This window comes from Prenolepis imparis, unplaced genomic scaffold (assembly GCF_030444845.1).
Source record: "Prenolepis imparis isolate NDT839.2.m4 unplaced genomic scaffold, iyPreImpa1.0 SCAF_14, whole genome shotgun sequence".
In the NCBI taxonomy this organism is placed as follows: Eukaryota; Metazoa; Arthropoda; class Insecta; order Hymenoptera; family Formicidae; genus Prenolepis; species Prenolepis imparis.
Window position 1 is genome coordinate 9435987 of NW_028141172.1, and position 11577 is coordinate 9447563.

General features: G+C 24.9%; 2 long non-coding RNA genes across 2 annotated transcripts; both read right to left on the reverse strand.

The window, feature by feature from the left end:
• Positions 1-822: 822 nt before the first annotated feature.
• Positions 823-1579, reverse strand: LOC145945012 (uncharacterized). The gene is made up of 3 exons (XR_014426781.1): positions 1491-1579; positions 1117-1294; positions 823-844 (listed from the first exon to the last, which is right to left on the reverse strand). It is a non-coding gene; the product is annotated as an uncharacterized LOC145945012 (long non-coding RNA).
• A 1224-nt stretch (positions 1580-2803) lies between these two features.
• LOC145945010 (uncharacterized) lies at positions 2804-11025 on the reverse strand. Its single transcript, XR_014426779.1, has 4 exons — positions 11013-11025; positions 4433-4925; positions 3343-3526; positions 2804-2891 (listed from the first exon to the last, which is right to left on the reverse strand). It is a non-coding gene; the product is annotated as an uncharacterized LOC145945010 (long non-coding RNA).
• Between the last annotated feature and the right edge of the window lie 552 nt (positions 11026-11577).

Sequence of the window (11577 nt, forward strand, 5' to 3'; positions counted from 1 at the left end):
AATAATGTACTAATAATATACTCAAGACATTCTATAGATTAACTTATATTTTCTATATTTTATATATAAATATAAATGATATATGTTACCGTAAACACCCCATATTTGTTTTTTCATATACTTACTAGTAAAAATATGCAAATTTTGACTACTAAGTATACGGAAAAACAGATTTCGAGTGTTTACGGTACATATATATATAATCCATTTATATTTATACTATAAATTTAACTATAAATTTTACTATAAATAAAAAAAATTGGTGTAAAATATTAACATTTTGTTCACACTTAAAATCTTTTTATTCAAATTTCTTAAATATATGTTATAATTGCACATATATTATTTGAACGTATAATTGCACTTTTATATTTTTTTATATAAACATTTTACTTATTATTATTTATTATTATATATATGTATATAATTTTTCTTATTTCACAGAAAGTATTAGATCACGAAGTTGATAATAATGTTCTTTCTGTGCAAACGCTGTAACATATAATAATAATTTCACATAAGAATACATTTAATAATATCTAACATATATTTAATAAGCTATATGTTGTTACTGAAATTAACTTTTAAAATCATTTTAAAAATTAATTGCAGTAATAACTTAGCTCTTATTTAATCGCACACTATATAATTAAAATATGTTATAAAACTCACTTGATTTTTGCGAATCCAGAGTTTCACTTTTATTTTTTACATATCTCATCTATATATATATATATGTGTATATGCGGAGATACTTTTTCTTTAGAAAGATTCTGCAGAGATCACAAAGTGATAATTGATATAATAAACGACAATTGATAATCCTTTTTTTGTGCAAATAACGCTGTAACATATAATGAGAACTTCATATAAGAATACATATATTAATATATATTAGTTGTTACTGCAATTAACTTTTAAAACGGTTTTAAAAGCCTAGTTAACATATTATTTTATATGTATGCAATATCTTTCATTCATTATCAATGTGTAATATACAAATATAGAGTATTGGCATACATTAGTCTTTTAAGATCGTTTTAAAAGTTAATTGCAGTAACAATTAGCTTACTTAATCGTACACACTATATAATTAAAATATGTTATAAAACTCACTTGATTTTTGAATCCAGAGTTTCACTTTTATTTTTCACATTTACATCTCATCTATATACATATGTATATATGTGTATGCGGAGAACACTTTTTCTTTAGAAAGATTCTGCAGAGATCACAAAATGATAATTGATACAATAAACGACAATTGATAATGACGTCCTTTTTTGTGCAAATGCTGTAACATAATAATAAGAATTTCACATAAAAATACATATTTTTGATTGACATTATAATATTCGATTGTGAGGTTATAATTTGCATTAATGAGGTTAATTTGTGTGTTTAAAATTATGAAGTATTAATAAATCATTGAATAGCTTTTATAAAATACCCTTTTTACATTTAATTTATTTGAAAATAAAAAGGATTACCTGCGATTAATCACAATCGTAATATAATTGCACCAGATTGCACATAGCACTTGCACGTGGTCAGTGAAGAAGAACAAGGAAAAGACAAATGACGGCAATAGCGGAAATTACGTATCCAAAATGGCATACATATCCGCTCATAAGTAAAAATGCGCGTAATTCAATAGTATATTATGAGAATATACGAAAAATAATATATTATAAGAGATATTAAAAGTACATTCTGAGAATATACGAGAATATACGAAAAATAATATACTACACAAGATGTTCTGATAATATCCCGAGAATATACGAAAAATAATATACTACACAAGATATTATAGAGATGTTCTCAGTATATTACGTACAGTACGTACATTCACAGAATGAATATAGAATATTCGTACGATATCATGTGCTGTGTGGGTTATAATTATTATATTACAATATGAATAACACTTACTTTACAAATGTATTTATAGATGTCCAAAATATATTATCGGGAATTACACTTTGTAACATGCGCCATATAACGGCTCCTATAGAAATATAAAGTATACGTAACAATATATATTTTAAATAATTTTAACCAGTGATGTTCATAAATTCGTAAACATTACTAATTATATTAAATATACGAACAGATTATAATTTTAAAAAAATTATTTATAACATAAATATACGCAAACAAGAAGAAATAAATGCAGAATTGAATTTGTTATTATTGTTATTAATACATGTTTATGGTTGGCAATGTAATTATTGTTTATTATATTATTTTAAAAAATTTTTATATAAATATATATCTGCATATGTATGTAAATATACAGGGTGTCACTTAAATTCCGCCAACTAAGTACATAACGTTATTCCTTACCAAAAAATAAGTCGAAAAGTTCTAAACATTTTTTTTGGTACACTAAATAATAGAGTAATAATTCAGTATTGGAGAAATAATTTACTTAATAATGAAGTAATAATTCAGTAAATCCAGGTAATATGTACTCACGCACACTGTGAGCGAATCACTGACGTGCTCCAGGATAATGTTCGGCGCTGTTTGGCCGTTAATTTACTGAATTATTACTCCATTATTAAGTGTTCAAAAAAGAAAATTGTTCAGGAATTTTCGACTTATTTTTTGGTAAGAAATAACGCTATGTATTTAGTGGGCGGTCTTTAAGTGACACCCTTAATATGTATATATTTATATATATTTTAATTAATTCATAATTTATAATTCAAATGTACATACATACCTTTAATAGGAGAAAAAAAAATTTTTGAATTAATTTTAAACGTATCGCTTGAGTTTTCCTTAAATTTATTTGTATTCGTTGTACCGTTTGTTGTTAGAAATCGAGATTCATATTGAGCCTGAACTACGAACAAGTCCATCATTCGGATATCTGGTAAAGCCTACGAACAAATAGATGTATCCGAATAAATATAAAATGGTGAAAGAAAATCACATTAATAATACGAAATAATGAATAAAATTTTTATAGCTATTTCTAAAAATCCTTTGTTATTTTATATATTCATTTAAATTAAAATAATTTTTTTTAGTAAAATTTGTTCACAACTATACATATTTAACAATTTGATAAAAATTATTATCGTAGATTTAAAAATATAAACGCGAGTTCTTCATAAAATGTAATATCGAATTTTAAGTATAATTTGTATCTGCTCTGTAATGTTTTTTTTTTCAAATAGTGATAATATTGCAAAATAGTGAAAAAAATAATATATTGATATTTCTTTTATATTTTTTTCGAATAAAAAGGCAATTTCAAAATTTTACATTTTGTCAGAATATCAACCATAATTTTCTTATAATTAACGTTAGAAATGTTAGAAGACCAACCTGATTGACGATATACGTTCCGTAAAACAGAATGAAGCCCTCATTTAACCACCAGTGAGACAAATGAATAGAATCAAAGAGATAACCATACTATTGAGATATTATATCATGAGCTATTGAGCGCATCATTATAAATTTATGCGCAGGAAGATGTAATTTCTCGTTGTAAATAATATCAGCTTCACTGAAAATTGTTTGTTAATAATATGATTATTTCGAACCATTTTGTTATAAATTTGCATATTTTGCTTATATACAAATTAAATGCTTTTACATATGTATATTAAAGAAATATAATTCAAGTATTGTCATACATAATTAGAATTTTAATAAACATAAGAATATATAATTAAACATTAGTACACAAAAAAGTTGTTAGTTTTTTGTAATAATTTATTCGATGTATTATATGTGTTAATTATATGTAATTATTTTATATAACTTTATTCTTTTATTTCCCAAAAACGGAATAAGTATATAGTAATTTTATTTTCCATTATTTTTGTTATCATTTATTTGTCAAAGTGTTAGAATAAATCTTCTAGCCATTTTTCGATAAATATATAACAAAAAGTAATTATACTCATACACATACACAATGCGTTTAATAATAAAAGTAAGTTCAGTAATTAGAACAGAAACATATATTTTTAACATAAAAACTAAAAATTGTATTAAATCGTTGATAATATTTAAATTCTTAGTTTGATATAACGACGAAAAAGTTTCTCCATCATCGTACGTCTATTACATTATATAAATATAAGTTATTCAGTAAATGTAATAAATATTATATATATACATGTGTTTTATCGCGTCATTTATTATATAATTGCTTATAGGAATTACTTGATCATCGATAAAAGCACATATTTCCAAATTATATAAAATATACTACTCTCTAAATTGTTAAAATAAATAAATAATTGAATAAATACCGTTATTGTCTGCATCTAATTAAGCCATCAGATGTAACAATAGAAGTAGAAAAATGCATATCTTTGAATTTTAAGTTTTTAAAATAATAATATAATACTTTAATGATATATTCAATATATGTTTACAGTTATTTGTAGAATAAATGTATTACTTGTAAATAATCAGACCACAGGTACGCCTAATTTTGTTCTTGAAATTCGGAACGGCGACATAATCCACTTTTGAAACGTTTTTCAGGATATTCCAATCGTTTTCTAAACGCAAAGTTATCATTGTAGCAACATATAGACCGAATTTCACGTAGGGTGCAAAATACGGTCTGCACCACGTCTCAGTGACAGTCTTGTTCCAATTAAAAATATGAATTGGATGCAGACCATCAACTTTATATATTAAAATTGCTACGTCGTTTGGAGATATTTCAGATGTCGTTTGGAAATGAATTAAGTATTATCGTGCCATTGGCTATAATATCGTATTCTCGTATCGGCATATGCGATAGAGCTCTGTATCCTTTGTCATGTTCTACTACTACTAGACTTTGTCTGTCGGAAATTTTAAAGGTGGCACTTAATTTCGGGTCGTCCATACATGGAAATAACTCTCGGGCTGTTTCTTCCTGATTTAGTATCGCGTGCATCCACCTATCAGATTTTAATGACATGCTTTAGAGAATGACAACTTTTCAGCAATTACTGATACAACAATTATTAAGAAAGCATTACAGAATGTATCAGCGCAATATATAAATAAGGTTAAAATAATAATATGATAATGATTATCGCTCATTGTTCATTATTATTTATAATTATATGTATATTTTTACACATACATATAAACATACATATACACAACAGGTCAAATATAATATTATTTTTCTATTATACAGGGTAGTCCTGAAATACTATGCCAAAATCAGGGATTGGGCTCGTCATAAGGATGAAAAATGTTCATTTGTACATTAGTCCAAAAACGGCTTCTTCAGGAATTACAATTCATGTAATTATTTAATAATTAATACCTGATTCAAAAAAATGGAAGGCCAACGAAAAGAAAGAACTTTATTTTTATTTACAGATTTACAGATAATGTTGAAAATATTTACCATTAACTGAAACACACGTTTCCATTCGTCTAACCATTGAATTTTTCCGTTCGACTAATACTTCGAGATATCGGAAGAAGAGATCGAGATTGTTGTGCTTTAAATTCTGAAGTGTTGCTTCGCGCGTACAATATACTCGATTAATCTTATTAAACACCTTAATGTATAAAAAGTACAAATCATAATAAGGTACGATAAGAACTTTGAAAGTATTTATTCTTGGAAATTGATAATTAAATGAGTCGTAACTCTGACGAAGCAGTTTTAGACTAATGTTTATAAGAACTTTTTTCATCCTTAAGACAAGCTCAATCCAATTCTTGATTATGGCCAAGTATTTCAAGACTACCTTGTATATTAATGCATAAAATTATTTTATAGTTGTATATAAAATATGGTACACAAAAGCAATATTAAATTATATAGTTTTGCGTACGCGTGGGTATGCATATGTAGAAATGTGCCTTTAAAATTTATGCAATAATTGTTATTCTTTAATAGTACACTTACTGTGATTCTTATTTAATATTAATGTAATTGTGTGCAATGCATTTCTTAACTTAATACTACTTATTTACATTTACATATATTTTATATTATGTCTTTAGATTTTTCATTAAATAGCAATGCAACTAATGTAAATATTTATATAGTATTCGATATATATATTATGTAAATATATATATATATTATGTAAAGTATAATCATACTCAGGTATAAAGAAGTTTTCCTTGCAACATTGTCAACAACATATTTTTTGTAAATCGTCGTAAAAAAGAAATTGATACATATTATAGTGTTTCATGGTAATATAAATAATTTGTAAAATATAATAATAAATGTATACAAATTTTAACAAATATGACTTATAATTTATAACTAAATATACATAATATGTATATATATTGTATATGTATATTATGTATTTATATTATATGCACTTATATATATATATATATATATATATATATATTTATATATATATTTATATATTTATATTTTTATATTATTTATACATTTATTTATTGCTAATTTTTAATATATTTTTATATTTACTCACTCAACCTGTTTATGGTTTTCGTACCAATAAGTTCTCAAAAACTGTAAAGTATATCGTCCATATATATGGTTCTCAAATTTTATATTCAAAATATAATATCCTTCTTCGAATTTATTATGAAGCCTTAATTGTTCATCGAAATTAGCAATGGCAGTTCCATATCCAAAAAGTATATAATTTGGTGTATAAATTTTTCGATTTTCTAATGACATCATATTCACTTTTAGTACATTTATATGTATTGATACATCAAAAGTTATGTTCCGTAATGCACAATTAATGGAAACTGTGATATTGGACTCGCCCTTTAACATATATTTTGATTCTAGTTTTAGCTTCAAATCATAATGGTATGGTACCAGACAGTTTGACGAAAAAGCCATTACCATTACAACGATGTGTAATAAAATATTTAATGACAGTTTTAGGATCATTATATCAGTTTTTGCTTCAAATCTGCAAACATATATTTTTTTTAAGATTGAAATGAGAAACAAAAATGCATAACAAGTTAATTTAAGAAGAATGCAAAACTGTCGCCTTCTCTCTAAGAAAAGGGAAACGTATCAAAAAATTGCAGCAATTTAGAAAAATATACAATCTATTTATATAGTTGTAAATTTTTATAAATATTTTTTAAATATGTATATTGCGTTTTATGTTAAGGCTTCTTGTAACTGGCTACGGCCACGTTAGATTGTGACGTCAGAGGCGAGAAAATACACGTTAAGAATATTTGCGCGCCATTTTTATGTATAAATATATTTTGATAAAACATAACTTTAGATGATTTTAGCATACTTTTAAAATATTCCCCGAAAATTTTTCATTTCACAGTCAATCAACAATTGTAAAATAATTGAAACAGCAAACTTTGTCACGCGAAATGACTGCGCATGTGCAAAGACCTGACGGACTTGTCCTCATTTCACAGTTACTTTACAGTTGTTGATTGATTATAAAGGGAAAAAGATAATTTTCGGAATATTTTAGAAGTATATATACTAAAGCAATCTAAAATTGTATATTATCATAATATCTTCTTATCTAAAAATGACACGCAAAAATTTTCAGCCTGTATTTTCTCTCTACTTTGTTGAATGTTGTTTCTTCGTTAAGAACACTCATTAAATACACTCGGCCAAAAAAAGCGGTTCACTTCAAGAGTAGTAAAAAATTGTGAAAGTTTAAAAATTTATAACTCAGCTAATAATTATGATATCAAGGTGTTTAAAAAAAGAAAATAAAGCTTGAAGTCTGTAGTTTGAGAAAATTTTAGTGCCGATTACGTGGAATGATCAATTTTGCAATGAAAAATGACAGAGTGTGAACCTGCAAAACTGATAAATAAAAGATCCACTTTCCTGAATTGCACGGCGTGAATCAGATGACGTAGCTCAATGGGATAAAAAATGAAAATTTAAAGTTTTCTCTTTAAAATGCGTTTTGGTGGAATTCGATACAATAATTTTTCGCCGACTTATCTCAATTTGAAAAAAGTCGGTTTTTAACGACAAATTATGACATAATATTTGTACTTGCTATATTTAATAAAATATAAAATATAAAAATAAAAATAAAAAATTATAATTTTTGTGTTAGAAAACCGACTATTTTCTATTTGAGATAGCTCAGCGTAATATTATCGTATCGAATTCTGCTAAAGCGCATTTTGACGAGAAAAGTTTGAATTTTCACGTTTTTTTTGTCTCATATGTCAATTGATTCACGCCGTGCAATTCAGGAAAGTGGACCTTTTAGTTATGAGTTTTGCAGATTCTAACTCTGTTATATTTCATTGCAAAACTGGTCATTTCACGTAATTGGCACTAAAATGTTATCAAACTACAGACCTCAAGCTTTATTTTCGTTTTTTAAACACATCGATAATATAATTATTATTTGAGTTATAAATTCTTAAACTTTCAAAATTTTTTACTACTTTTTAAGAGTACCGTTTATATGGCAGTGTAAAACAGAAAACAGAAAACAGAAAACAGAAATACTAAAGAAATATATGAAAATAAATGGAAAACTCTCGATATCTGAGAGAAAGGAAATCTAATATGTAAATAAATTACAATAATTTATATAAAAAGATTAATTTGTTTAAATAATTGATCATTAAGGAATTTTTATATACAAAAATTAGAGTACTACAAGCAGCGCGCTAATTATTGTGTATATTTATATTTGATGTAAAGTATGCAACTTTTAATCGCTTACAGAATATCAAAATGATTATAGCAGTGACAACTCAGTATAACAAAAATAATCAACATCTTAAACTCAGCACGGTAATTAGACATCAATTTATCACGATATTAATCAAAATTTGCGTTGGACATCTTAGATTTGTGAAAGCTGTCAAATAACGCGATCGTGTTTGAGACAGTTCCATTTTTTATAACGGGAAAATAATAGAAGATTGTTTCATCGCGCGGTTATTCGACATCGAGAGAACCAATCAACATCGCGGAAAAGCGGTTTTCCTTTTTAATAATACAAATGAATTGCAGTTTGTATATTCACATCAAGGTACATATTAATCTTAATTTTATATATATAAATTAATGTTAATTTATGGTTTATTAATTCCTAATGCAAAACAACAATAATGTTATATTAAATAGATTGAAATTAAAAACACTAGAAACTATAAAAACTATAATTCATATTATAAACACATAGTTAGAATTATAAATGATAAAATAATATAATAAATATTATTGATAAATAGAGGATAATAATGATAAATATTGAAATATTAAATACTGAATAAATTATAGCACAAATGGTAAATAAATACTATTCACGAGACAAATAAAGAAAAAATATAATTTTTTTTAATTCTTAAAGGAATTTAATTTTATTATTAATATAATCTGAATTTATATGTGACTAGACCAAAAGCTACACGTGTGTAGCCTTACTAAAACAGAGCAATTGAATATTTACCTTGGAATTCGATAATAAATAAAATGTGCAGTATATAAATTATAGTGCGGAGCAGTTATAATCAAGTTAATTGTTTTAGTTTCATCGTGTAAGCTAAATTGTGTCCTCAAACAGTTAAATCTGTAAACAATATTCCTTATATATTAGTTTATTTTTCAAGAATGTCAAGGTTAATATGAGATATCAAGGTAAGTATGAATTTTCTTTATTCTATATTTATTTAATGTTATAAATCTTTCTGTATCGTGTATATTATAATTTTATATAAAACAAGTTTGATTAAGAGATACATTATATTGTTTCTTTTATTAATATTGAACTAAGATGTAGTTCCATAAAGGTATGGTCCTTTTCGACTTTGTGAAAAGCTTTTTTTCAGATCAAAATGAAATTCAGTAAAGAGAATTTTGGTCAATACTTATATGAAAGTAATTTAATCAAAGAGAAAATGTTACAAAATATGGTTATTGTGCACATTTGTGATGACTGCATCAATTTGAAATATGTGAAAGAAAAAAGCTTATAGTATTCTTAAGAAAATTGTTCCTCACTCTTAGTTTAAAAAGGTAAAATTATTACAAAAATTTAAATTATAATATGTATATTATTCAAATATTGTATTATAAAGGCTTGTAGGATTCAACATTCATTTCGTAGTGTTTATATCCTGTTCACGCATGATAGTATGATTTTCTTACATTTTTTAATTAGCCGCTATTCGTGACAATTTTTCCATTTGTGTATATGTAAAGGATGAGATGGTTAGTTTTTCTTCTTAGAGGCTGGAGGAAGAGAGATAAAGTTTTTTCACGTTTATATACATATATATTGTTTTTACATACACAGCAGCAAATTATAATTGCACTAATTAAAATACCATATGTCGCAACACATACATATATTAAGTATTACTGGGCTTTGTTCGTTATTAGTTTGACATGTGTTTATTAATATGTTATTAATTTATTAATATCAGATTTTTATGTATCATTAGTAAGTTATATATACAAATAAATTACGTTCCGAAATTCATTGCCAGTACAGGAAACCTATAGTTTACGTATATTGTAAAAAAAAAAAAAAACGATGATATAGCTGTCGCAAATTTATTTCAAATTTTGTTTAATACACGTTTTAAAAGCAATTCAGATTAAGATTAAATAAAAGACGCAAAAACACTTTTCATTATCGTTGTATACATATTTTTTTACAAAAAAAGAATCATTTATTCTGCTTATTTGTTTATTTTCTTCTTATTATTACATATTAACTTAATTTAACATAATTTTACAGGGAACTGACTCTCGATATCTGTTAGAAATTAAATGTATTCAACAGAGCAATTTGTTTTTAATTGTAATTTGTTAAAATAATTAAAAGATGTTATATACATATTACACGTTAAATATAAATGTTTTTACGTTAACTGCAATGTGGAGAGAATAAAGACAATAATTGAAATAAAAAGAATATAAATGATTTCTTAGAAACAAAATAACATATTTTCTAGAAAATAAATATCTGTAATCGTGTGTCATCATTTCTTCTACATATTTTTATACATATATATGTAAAAAGAAATATCTAAATGTTCAGTATTTTACTTACATTGTTTGTTGAATCACGAACCGTTATATTATATAGCTAAAAGTATCACTCAATCTTGATTTCACTTCTTCGAACAACCATCAAATACTGATCATCAAGTACGGTATCATAACATATGAAACACACAATGTCATGTAAATATCTCCTTAAAGCATGTGTCACACTGCGAATTGTCGACTACCTAATCAGAACAGAATGTAGATTAAGGATTCAGATTACCAATACTTCCAAAAGTGAATATAATTTACAAGATATTTTATATTTCAATTTAATATTATTTTACATAAACTATAAAATATCTCGTAAAATATTCAATCTTCAATGATGTTATCAATACAGTAATATAAAAAAATAAAAGAAGTTAAGGAAAAATTAATTGGTTTAAAGAAAATACATGGTTGTTTTTAAGAAATACACAACTATTTAATTTCAGGAAAAAAATAAGTTACATCTAGCGATATTAAATTGCAATTTCCTTTTTTTCTCTTTTTTAATTATTTTTACCTTTTATTATTATTATTTTTTAAAAATTGTGAATGATTAATAAATAAATTATATACAATCG